The sequence below is a fragment of the Ambystoma mexicanum genome, chromosome 2q (assembly GCF_040938575.1).
Source record: "Ambystoma mexicanum isolate Mex_15411 chromosome 2q, UKY_AmexF1_1, whole genome shotgun sequence".
NCBI lineage: Eukaryota > Metazoa > Chordata > Amphibia > Caudata > Ambystomatidae > Ambystoma > Ambystoma mexicanum.
This window is the reverse complement of record NC_090924.1, coordinates 223,623,007-223,632,891: the sequence shown is the minus strand read 5'-3', so window position 1 is coordinate 223,632,891 and position 9,885 is coordinate 223,623,007.

Sequence of the window (9,885 nt, the reverse complement as noted above, 5' to 3'; positions counted from 1 at the left end):
AACTGACATGGGACGTTGTGCGTGGATACACATAAAATCACATGGGTGCCCAAACCACAAAATGCGAACAAACACATGCTAAACAAAAAAGATTAAAAACCGTGCATGGGCAAAACAGCAGAAATTAAGCTTGTGCTTTGTTTTGGCAGGGTTCACTGTAAGGCATATTGGAAGCCAGCATTGTACCTACTGGACGAGGAGTGTGAATATTTCACCCAAAACGGCAGGCACGACAGAATGGCGGAGAAGGGCAAAGCGGCTCGAAATCCATTACATTACATTGTTGTCCAGGCAGCACGCCGAGCGAGACCTCATAATTTCGCACAGCACTACTCAGAACTGTCGCTCTTTAGCCATACCATTGTTGCTCCATTGAAGGGTCATTAGCTCTCCTAGCAATGTTACTCGGATATTGTTGAATATTTCTGCTGTAACCCTCCTCTTGATTCTGGGCTCTACTGTCCTGAAATCTACGAGGAGGAGGAGGAAAGTTGTTTTGGAAATTAAGATTAGGGTGCAAGTATTTTTGACATTTTTATTTGGAGGGGGGTTGACTTTCTTTCTGGTGAGAAACTCTGAATATAACAGTTCCTTCATTTTGATTCAACCCCTGTAGTGGGCTAGTGTATCTATAGCCTATGATGGGCCTACAAACCAAATATCGCAGACTTATATATGCACTGGTATTGGATCAGTCCTTATTTTGGAACATAGGTTGAACATTGTGGAATGTACTCACCCACTCTGCTATACTATGCGGCATCACTTTACTATCTATGGTGCAAGAAACAGTAAAATGGCGGCAAAACCCTTGAGCGCCAAAACCTCCAAAACCACATTTTCAACACACAATGTGGTAGAACAGAGCACACGCTGCAGAAAAATTGCCAGTGGGCTCCATGACAAGTAAACATGGAGTACAGAGGGAGAAGCAGCGCTTTGCAAGTGAAATCCCAAATTTTCCTGTAAATGACATTTACTTTGCTGCTGAAACTTCAAAATGCCTGTACAAAACACCATCCAACACTCAAAATCTTGCTTGGCGCTAAAATTAATTTATACTAAGGAAGCACTGTGAATGTACAAAGTCCAAAAATGTTAAGAGCAATACACCTGCACAGCAAAACTGGATTGCCAGTGAATGACAGTTCCTGTCAAAAGTCTATGTGCAGCCACACTGGTCTACCTGTGATTGACAGCCCTTGTCAATTAGGCTCTCCTGATTAAACTTCAAAGTGGTCTAAAACTAAATGTCTGCCGGATTAGCAAATATAAAAGGACTGTTGCTGAAAGAAACACAGATTTCAGTTGTTTTTGATCCCACAAGTTAAATCTAAGAATGTAATTTACCTATGTCAGCTGATGCAACAAGTTTGTTTCATGTTGAATTTCAAGTTAAAAAAATTAAGAATAAACTAGCCTGGCTGGGCCTGCCAGAAGTTGAAAAACAGGTTTCCACCCAAGGGGAGGGCATTCCTCTCAGCAGATAGTCACTGACATATGATAATTGTGGGGTAGGACAGACTTTTGTCTGTAGCCAGAGACTGAACAATGGCACGTGTGAAGAGGTCGTAAACTTGGCTTGCTGGAGGAAATCCCAAAGGAGGGGGCTACTCCTTGAGTTCCCGAGTGAGACAAAAGGCAGACCATTTGCTGCTAAGAATATGTAATGAACAATTTTAAGAGACTTATAACTCGCTATCAGAAATGGTGAAAATTATACAAAGGGCAAAGTTGTCACTCTAATTTTTGGCCCTCCATTTCAAAACGTGGGGGAACTATGTAGCATATTCTGAACAGGAATGGCAATATATGTGGTTTTATGGGAACTGCATTTATGCTAGAATTGTTAAACTTTGCACACACATTCCTATGGTAATCAAGCATATTTCTGTAAATTTGGAGAAAGTTTGGAAAATGTTTTCATGGAGAAATGGACAAAATGCTGCAGAAAGGTGAAACAATAGCTGCAGGACTTTGAGGAACAGATACTCCATAAAATATGGAATCCTTGTATGTGATTTTTGTAGAGGTTACAAATGTATAAATATGTATTTAGGACACAATTCGATTTTAATACTAGTAGCTAGGGGAGGTTTCTAAGGATTGTAAAAACTAAACCATAAATTTGACATCATCTGTCTTTGAGCCAATCACTCGGATGCAAGGCGTAGATGAGGCTCTGATCCAATCCCAGTTCACAGGGGTAAGCTTAGTTAAGCCGGCCCATACACCAATTTTTGTGATGTCATTTGAAAGGATAAATAGAGAGAGCTGACAGCATACAGACCCTCTCTCTTCTGATTCCAGCGAAGCACTCTGATCCAGCATTCAACATCCAGCTTTTAATATCCTTCCAGGTCCAGATCCAGATGCCAAGGACCAGGCCAAGCAATAGCTGAACCATTTTCAGCAAGGCCTTCATCCTCAACCTATCCTCACAACCCAGTTTAGCGCTGTGGTGTGGGAAAGCATCCTGAAACTAGCATCCTGAAACTATTTGGCTTGCTACCATAAAGGCTTGCCTGATGAACTCTCCATCCCGCTGATTTGAAATACCAAGAAACAAGGGCAGACCCTGTGCAGTTCCGGTGACCAGTCTAGCTGATCCTGTCCTGAGACTGATGTGCTGTCCTTCCTTGATAGACTCGATCCATTGACCAGAATCTTGACGGCCTAAAATCTTAAATCCCATTGGATTGTGAGTATTAACAGGATGCTAGAGAACTACCACTTACTTCCATAACCTGTAATAGTGTCAGAATCTTTAGTGCTATTCTATCCTGTCTATTTGCTAAGTATCATTTTCATAGTCATTTTTATTTGTGTAACTCTGATCCAAAAATCCCACTTCGAGTGTTTGGACTGGTTCCGCCAGGGAAGGTGATGGGGATCTGTCACTGAAGTCATGAATCAGTTTCTGAGCTTACTTTGTCCCAAATTGGTTGTCTAGTCTGAACGCTCTAGTCTTGAGTAAAAGCATAAGCTGTATTTTCTGATTTTAAACTGAAGTTCCTGTCCAAATTCGTGCCTTTATTTTCGAAAAACACCTCTCACTGAAACCTCTATAACTCCCTCAGTTTTTAAGATAGAAGTGAAATGTCAACTCCCACTTATACCTAACATCCTTAGCTACATCCACAACTCAATATTGCAAAACAGTGTGGTTGACCCGTTTATTTAAATCAAAAATCGCATAGTAAAAGTTTACTGCTAATTACATTTTGCAAAAGTTTTACACGTGTGAATTGCCTTTCAATTATTTCCTACTTGGCCTTTGAGATTGCAACTGTTTTCTTTTGATTAAATCATTGCTTGTGCTTGCTTGCATCTGTTCAAGGTGGCTCCCGTAGAAATTTATAATAATTTAAGCATTTTTGATCAGATTTAGTGTTTTTACTCAGCCAATTTCAAAGCCATGCTGACAGTTGAAGTCAAATCCGTTTTTGTTTAAGGAGGGAAAGTGTGAGTGATATTCTGTTTGTTCTGTGTTATTTCTGAGACCTGCTCTCTCCTCACATCTATTTAAATTGCCTATTGGTGTGTTGAGGGGTGTTGCAGAGGATCCTCTAACCATAGTGCTATCTGTTCCAAACCAACCCAAAAGTATTATTTTATTTGCTGCATTCTTTTGTGTTCATTACCTGGTTCCCAATGCATTAAATATGTTATTCATTGTTCTTGCCACCCATTGGTGATTGTTGTTACCTATTAAAAATATATTGTGATTTAAATTCTAATACATAAATAAATATGTTCCTTTACAACTTGCCTGATTCCTGGTTCAGTGTGACCCGGGGGGAGGGGGGGTATTTTGAGAAGGGTGTGATAAGGGTGGTGCATCATTCAGAATATTGAATTTATAGATCACAATAAATAAGGCTATCATTTGCGCACTACATTCTGGGCGAGACTTTGGTGGGTGCCTAATTGAAATCCCTTACAGCTTCACATGATTGGAACTGGGCAGAGGGCCTCCTTTGTTGGTCATTCGGTTTGGTAGTAAGTGGAGAATTTTTTGACTGCCCTGCCTTCAGATACAAAAGAGGAGTGCTCTTCAGCTCTGCTACTTTTGCAGTGGTAGGTGTTGATTATGGTTTGGGAGTTTTGGAGTTGTTTTGACTTTTTGTAGGATTTTGGACCTCATAAATTCTTGTAGCTTGGCAAATCACTGATTCGAGACTTTGCAAATCATCAAAGTCCCTCACTAATTGTGTCACCATGTATTTTGGAAGGGCATGAAAAAATGTAGTAATGAACACCGATACTTTTGGAGCTTAGGAACCGTGATGTCTGCATAAAAGCATGCTTAAACTCTTGGGCAAACTCACCATATTCTAAGTTGCTTCATGGGCCTCTTGGGGGTTTCTGTTTTCAGAAAAGAGTTTTAAAATGGCACCTTATAAGTAGACCATTTATGGTTGTTTTGTTCTGCTACCCCTGCAAAGAAGCTGGAGAACTCAGGGGAGAACATTCATTTTGCCTACTCCATGTCATTGGCATTCCTTATTCCAAATGTGGACAAACATTTGTTCATACAACTTATACAACTTTAAATGTTCACACAGAGAATAGATCATTTTTTTGATACAGACTCATAAACCTTTTGATGACTTTCATTTGTTTTATGGGGAATTGATTAATCACTTTTGGAATGTACCCTTCGTACGTCTTTGAACCTGAGTCCACTCTCCCCTTAGAGTCAGAGCTACAGCTGGATCCCAATTCCTGTTGTCAACTGGGTCCTCCCCACTGTATTGATTTCAGGAATGCCATCTTGATGCATGGGACACAGGTTCCTCCCTTTATTCTTTTTTGTGGGACTTCTCAGGATTATTTTTCAAAGATCCCTCTTTAGTGGTTAGATAATAGTGTGTTTCTTCCTTTGAGGGTTGAACTGAAACACAGTCTCTTTTCCTATGTGGCCTAGAAGAATCCTCCAAGTCTCTCTATTGGGAAGAGACGTTTTAATTGCCCTTCATAGGCTGAAGATTGTGTCTTTCTATCTCAGCCAAGTGGGCAAGATATTTTTTATGCAGAATATTTTTGCAGTTCTAGGTCTTTCAATCATTTGTCATATCTTTCCTATGGTCTATGTGTATTTTCATTTCCAACTCTGTCCCCTCCACATGCTGCCTAGGGGACCCACCCTCTTCTTGCTGGTGAAGGTGAGACATCATCTATGTCTGATAAGGAATGCTTTCCCTCCTGATCATAAATATTTGAGGGGGTGAGTGAGACACATTTTGACAAATTGGATTCTGCTCTGCAGGAGTACAAGGATGAGTAGGGGGAAAAATGCCCACTCAGTGCTCACACTTCTATAAACCAAGAGCCAATGCAATCATATACGTAAAACAGTAATAATTAAGAGATATGCCTCCTTTGCCTTTTGTGGCAACGTGAGCCAAGGGAAGGCTATGCTCTTAAAAGGGGTGTGTATAGGATCCAGTATTGACCCAATAACACAGTAGCATAGTCCACAAAAAATGGAATGTCCAAACAAGGTTCTATAAAAACATATGCACTTTAATCAAACACACCATCTGCAATAGAACTATCTAGAAAACACTGTACAACACCCAACTCTGTGGAAGACCAGAGAATATACAATAGATAGAAGAATGTAGCACTCTGAGTATGATTACAGGGGCGATAGGCAAATTAATAACCACAAAAACGATGTATTTAGGTGACAAAATGTGCAAAAGTGACCTAATCAGTCGCTACGGCCAAAATATACCAAGGGAGCAGTTATTGGCAGACATTGCTAATTTTGGTTCTTTTGTGGGTCAACAGCATTAAACCCAGCTTTGAGCAGTGATGCAAGTAGCTCAAGCTCACTTCAGGCACGGTGGATTGTGTGGGGCAAGCAGCAAGGGTGTGTCGAGCAGTTTCAAATGCAATAGCTCTGTGCAGCTTGGAGGCAGCTTACGGCGATGCAGGTCAGGGAGCTCACCAGGATCTGTTCGAGGTTCGGCTGAATCATGTCGGTTTGTAACTAACGAGAAGGGTCGATGAGTGACTCTTCCGCGTTGAGCCGATGGGCGATCCTGTTGCTCCAATGTGCAGTTTGGAGAAGCAGCAGTTTCGAAGGGCGAGTTGCGTTGAGCCATGGTGTAACCACTGGTCTGAGTCAGCAAGTAACTCTCCAGCAGTTCAAGTACAAGGTTCAGAGGATTGGCAGAAAGCATCCCTGGTGGGATCCCTCAGTGTCGATGGAGTCAAATTCACTTTGATGGCCATCTGACAGGTTTTGAGGCAGTGGAATGGGGAGCCTTAGCAGATATGGTCCTGGAGGGGCTTTGTGGTCCATTTCAGGGTGTCGAGGACAGGGTTAGTCCTCTCAGGGTCTGCTCTCTGTTATTCACTTCAATTTAGTTCCTTCGATTTTGTTTCATTAAAAAAAAAATGCAACAGGGTTTTAAACCCCAGACTCCCACACCTAGCCTCCCACCCACACCCTACCCTTTCCACCCAACCCTCATAAATCTTACCCTCACATATACATATATTATTTCTCCAGGAAGTAACTGCATTGAAGGGAATTACAACCAAGTAATTCACTTTGATTAAACAATTGAACACTTTTTCTACTGCACATATGGTGTGTTATGGTCCTGCACCATCATTCTTTTGAGACAAACATATTCAGTACATTTCAAAAAGACGACTCTGCTCACAGGAGACATTATTATTTGTACCTAAAATATTTGAGAAGGTCAGAGATGGAGGTAGAAATTTCTCCACCCTGACAATCCAACTTTGGAACAAATTGCCACACAACCTGAAAGCAATACAAGGTCATTTTCAGTTACTTCGGTATACTTTGCCATACCCTCTCCCAGTCCTCCTTCTTTATACTCCTTCCCAGCATCTGATCCCATTTGGCCATGTAGGCCCAGCTTTGCCTGGGTCGGTGTTCCCCAGTAGCCTGAGATCAACCCCTTTGTCCCTTCTTTTTTCATTTGGAATCTTTCAAATGGTGTTACTGGGTGGGTTGCCGCCTCCCTGACCTCCGCGTTCATCACCCCGTGCCTGATCTGGATGTATCTGTGTCTTTCCCCTTCCCCTATTCCAAAATCTTGCTTGCATTCTTGGAATGTTCTCACTCTTTGATCCTGAAACATGTCCCTGATTTTCTAACAGCCCCCCCCCCCTCTCTTCCATGGTCCATCCCCAGGGTAAAGTACTTATTATTAAATATCGGGGTGAATGGAGAGGGGACGGTCATGATCCCCAACTTCTTTTTGACCCTCTCCCAGATGTCGGCAAGTAGCTTTGTTATGCCACTTAAATGTAGGTGTTGTGGTCTATGTTGGCGCGGAATCCAGAGAACCTCCCCTAGGTCATGTTGGGCCACTGCCCTGTCCATCTGTGCCCATTGTTTAATTTCTGTTCCTGTGAACCATTCTCAGATTACCCTTAGCTGTGCCGCCTCATAATATAGCTGAAAGTTAGGTAGAGCTAAATCCCCCTCGCTCGTTGGTGCCATCAATAGGCGGCGAGCCTGGCGTGTACTCTTGCCTTCCCAGATAAACTCTCTCGTTATTATTGCAAGTTCCCTGAAAAAACTGGGGGGAAGGGCGCCAGTGGGATAGCCTGCAACAGATAGAATAGACGGGGAAAAGTGACCATTTTAACTGCAGCTACCCTCACCAGCCAGGAGATTTTTAGATTCTTCCATTTCTGGAAGACCTTTTTGATTGTCTTTATCATGGGGAGATAGTTAGCCGCATACCAACCTGCCAGGGTTAGGGTTGTTTTGTCCCCTAGATACTTGATCCCCCCAGGGCTCCACTTGAATGGGGACCACACTTTTAATCCTGATGCTTCTCTGCCACCCAGCATTAGGTTTAGTAGCTCTGATTTTTTCAACCCGTAAGCCAGAGACCACCCTGAATTTTATCAGGAGTTCCCTGCAGGTCTCTATTGACTCCCCCGGACTTGTTAGTGATAGGAGCATATCATCCGCAAACACCACCTCCTTATGCTGTCTGTCACTGAATGGGATACCCCATATTTCCTCAGTCTCGTGTATCGCCTGGAGTAGTGATACCAGGTAGATCGCGTAAAGCAGGGGGGAGAGTCAACATCCCTGCTTGGTCCCCCATTATAGGTTTATTGAGCATGACATCGAGCCATTCACCATCAGGCATGTGGAAGGTTTTTTGTAGTTGGCTTGAACCATTAAATAAATTCCTCTCCTAGGCCCATTCTCTCCATGACCTTGAACAGAAACAACCACTCCACCCAGTCAAACCCCTTTTCCGCAACAAGGGCCATTAGGACCACCGAAGTGTCCGTTTTCTGTGTTTTTTCCACCAGGTGGGCCACCCGTATAATGTTGTCCGCTGTCTGTCTGCCCAGGACAAACCCCGCCTGATCCTGGTGGATCAGTGTCAAAAGGTGTCCCTCTAGTCGCTTCGGCAATATCTTGGTGAACATTTTGCATCAGTGTTGATAAGGGCGATGTGTCTGTAAGACGTGCAGTCCTCTGGGTCTTTCCCTGTTTTGTGGATCAGAGTGATTTTAGCCTCTTCCATTGTTGGTGTGATGTGGCCTTTTTCTTTAAATGTGTTGAATAACTGTGTCAGGTATGGGGTGAGTATATCGGAGTACGCCTTGTAGAATGCAGCAAAATAGCCGTCCAGTCCCGGGGCCTTATTCAGGGCAATTTCATGCCCCTCACCTCCTCCTCTGTTATAGCCCGCCCCAACCCCTCCTGTGCCCACCTGGAAAGGTTGGGAAGCTGTGTCTCATCTAGGAAGTCGCTCTGTTGTTGGGTCGGTGGGTTTTGGGTTGAATATAGTGTCTTATTGTATGTGGCCAGACATTCTTTAACTTCTTAAGTCCGGGTGAGTCGGTTCCCCTCTTCATCTTTAATGACCATGATTGTGTTCTGCTCTCTAGCCCATCTCAGCAGCCATGCCAGGTGTGCATCCGCCTTATTAGTTTTAGAATTAACTTTTTACCTGGCGAAGAGCATAGCCCCTTCAGCTTTTTTGGTTCTTAACATCCCCAGTTGCCCCACCGCTCCCCTGTACTCCCTCAACACTTTCCTTGTGGGGGCATCCCTCACCCTCAGGCATGACACCTCTACTTCTTCCTCTAGTTGTGCCTCTAGGAACCTCATTTGCCTATCTCTTTTTGCTTTCTGGGCAGTTCACCCCTAAGCGTAGAACTGAATGCATGCCACCTCATACTTTTGCTCGTGTCTGTACTTTTATTCAGTTCGAAGAAGGCCTCGATCTTGTCCCCAATTTCGTCCCGGATCACCTGGTCTCTCAGCAACCTACATTTCCAGACCCCTTGTGTTCGCTCACACAGGCCCATCTTCATTTGTACCACTTTATGGACTACTATACACCTACACCTGTTCCACTCTGCCCACCAAACTCGCCAAGACCCAGATGTAAGCTATCCTCGACTGGGTCCTGTGGACCCCTGACAAGAATGTGTGGCCCTCCTGCTGCCCCCGGAGTGCTCTCCATACATCCCTCATCTCGGCTCCCTCGAAACACTCCTGCAGCTGGGGGGAAGCCACTGTGCCCCCCCTTGTGTTGTACTGTCCAAGCGTTTCTTCCATGCTAGTTTGACATGCCCCATTAAAATGTCATGTCCCCTCGCAAAGCACTCTAGTGTCTCCAGTAGGTCCCGTAAGAATTGTTTCTTCCCTGAATTTGGCGAGTAGACTGAAGCTATGGTGTAAGGTGTTCCCTGTGTTCTCCCCTCACCACAACGTATCTCCCACCCTTATCTCTGAGGATGTCCCGCACTCTAAGGTCCAAACTGTTCCTGAAGGCTAGAGCCACTCCCCCCGTTTCCGTGGGGGGCGATGCAAAGAATTTCTGTGAGAAGTCCCTGAGTCTTAGGCGCCCCTGA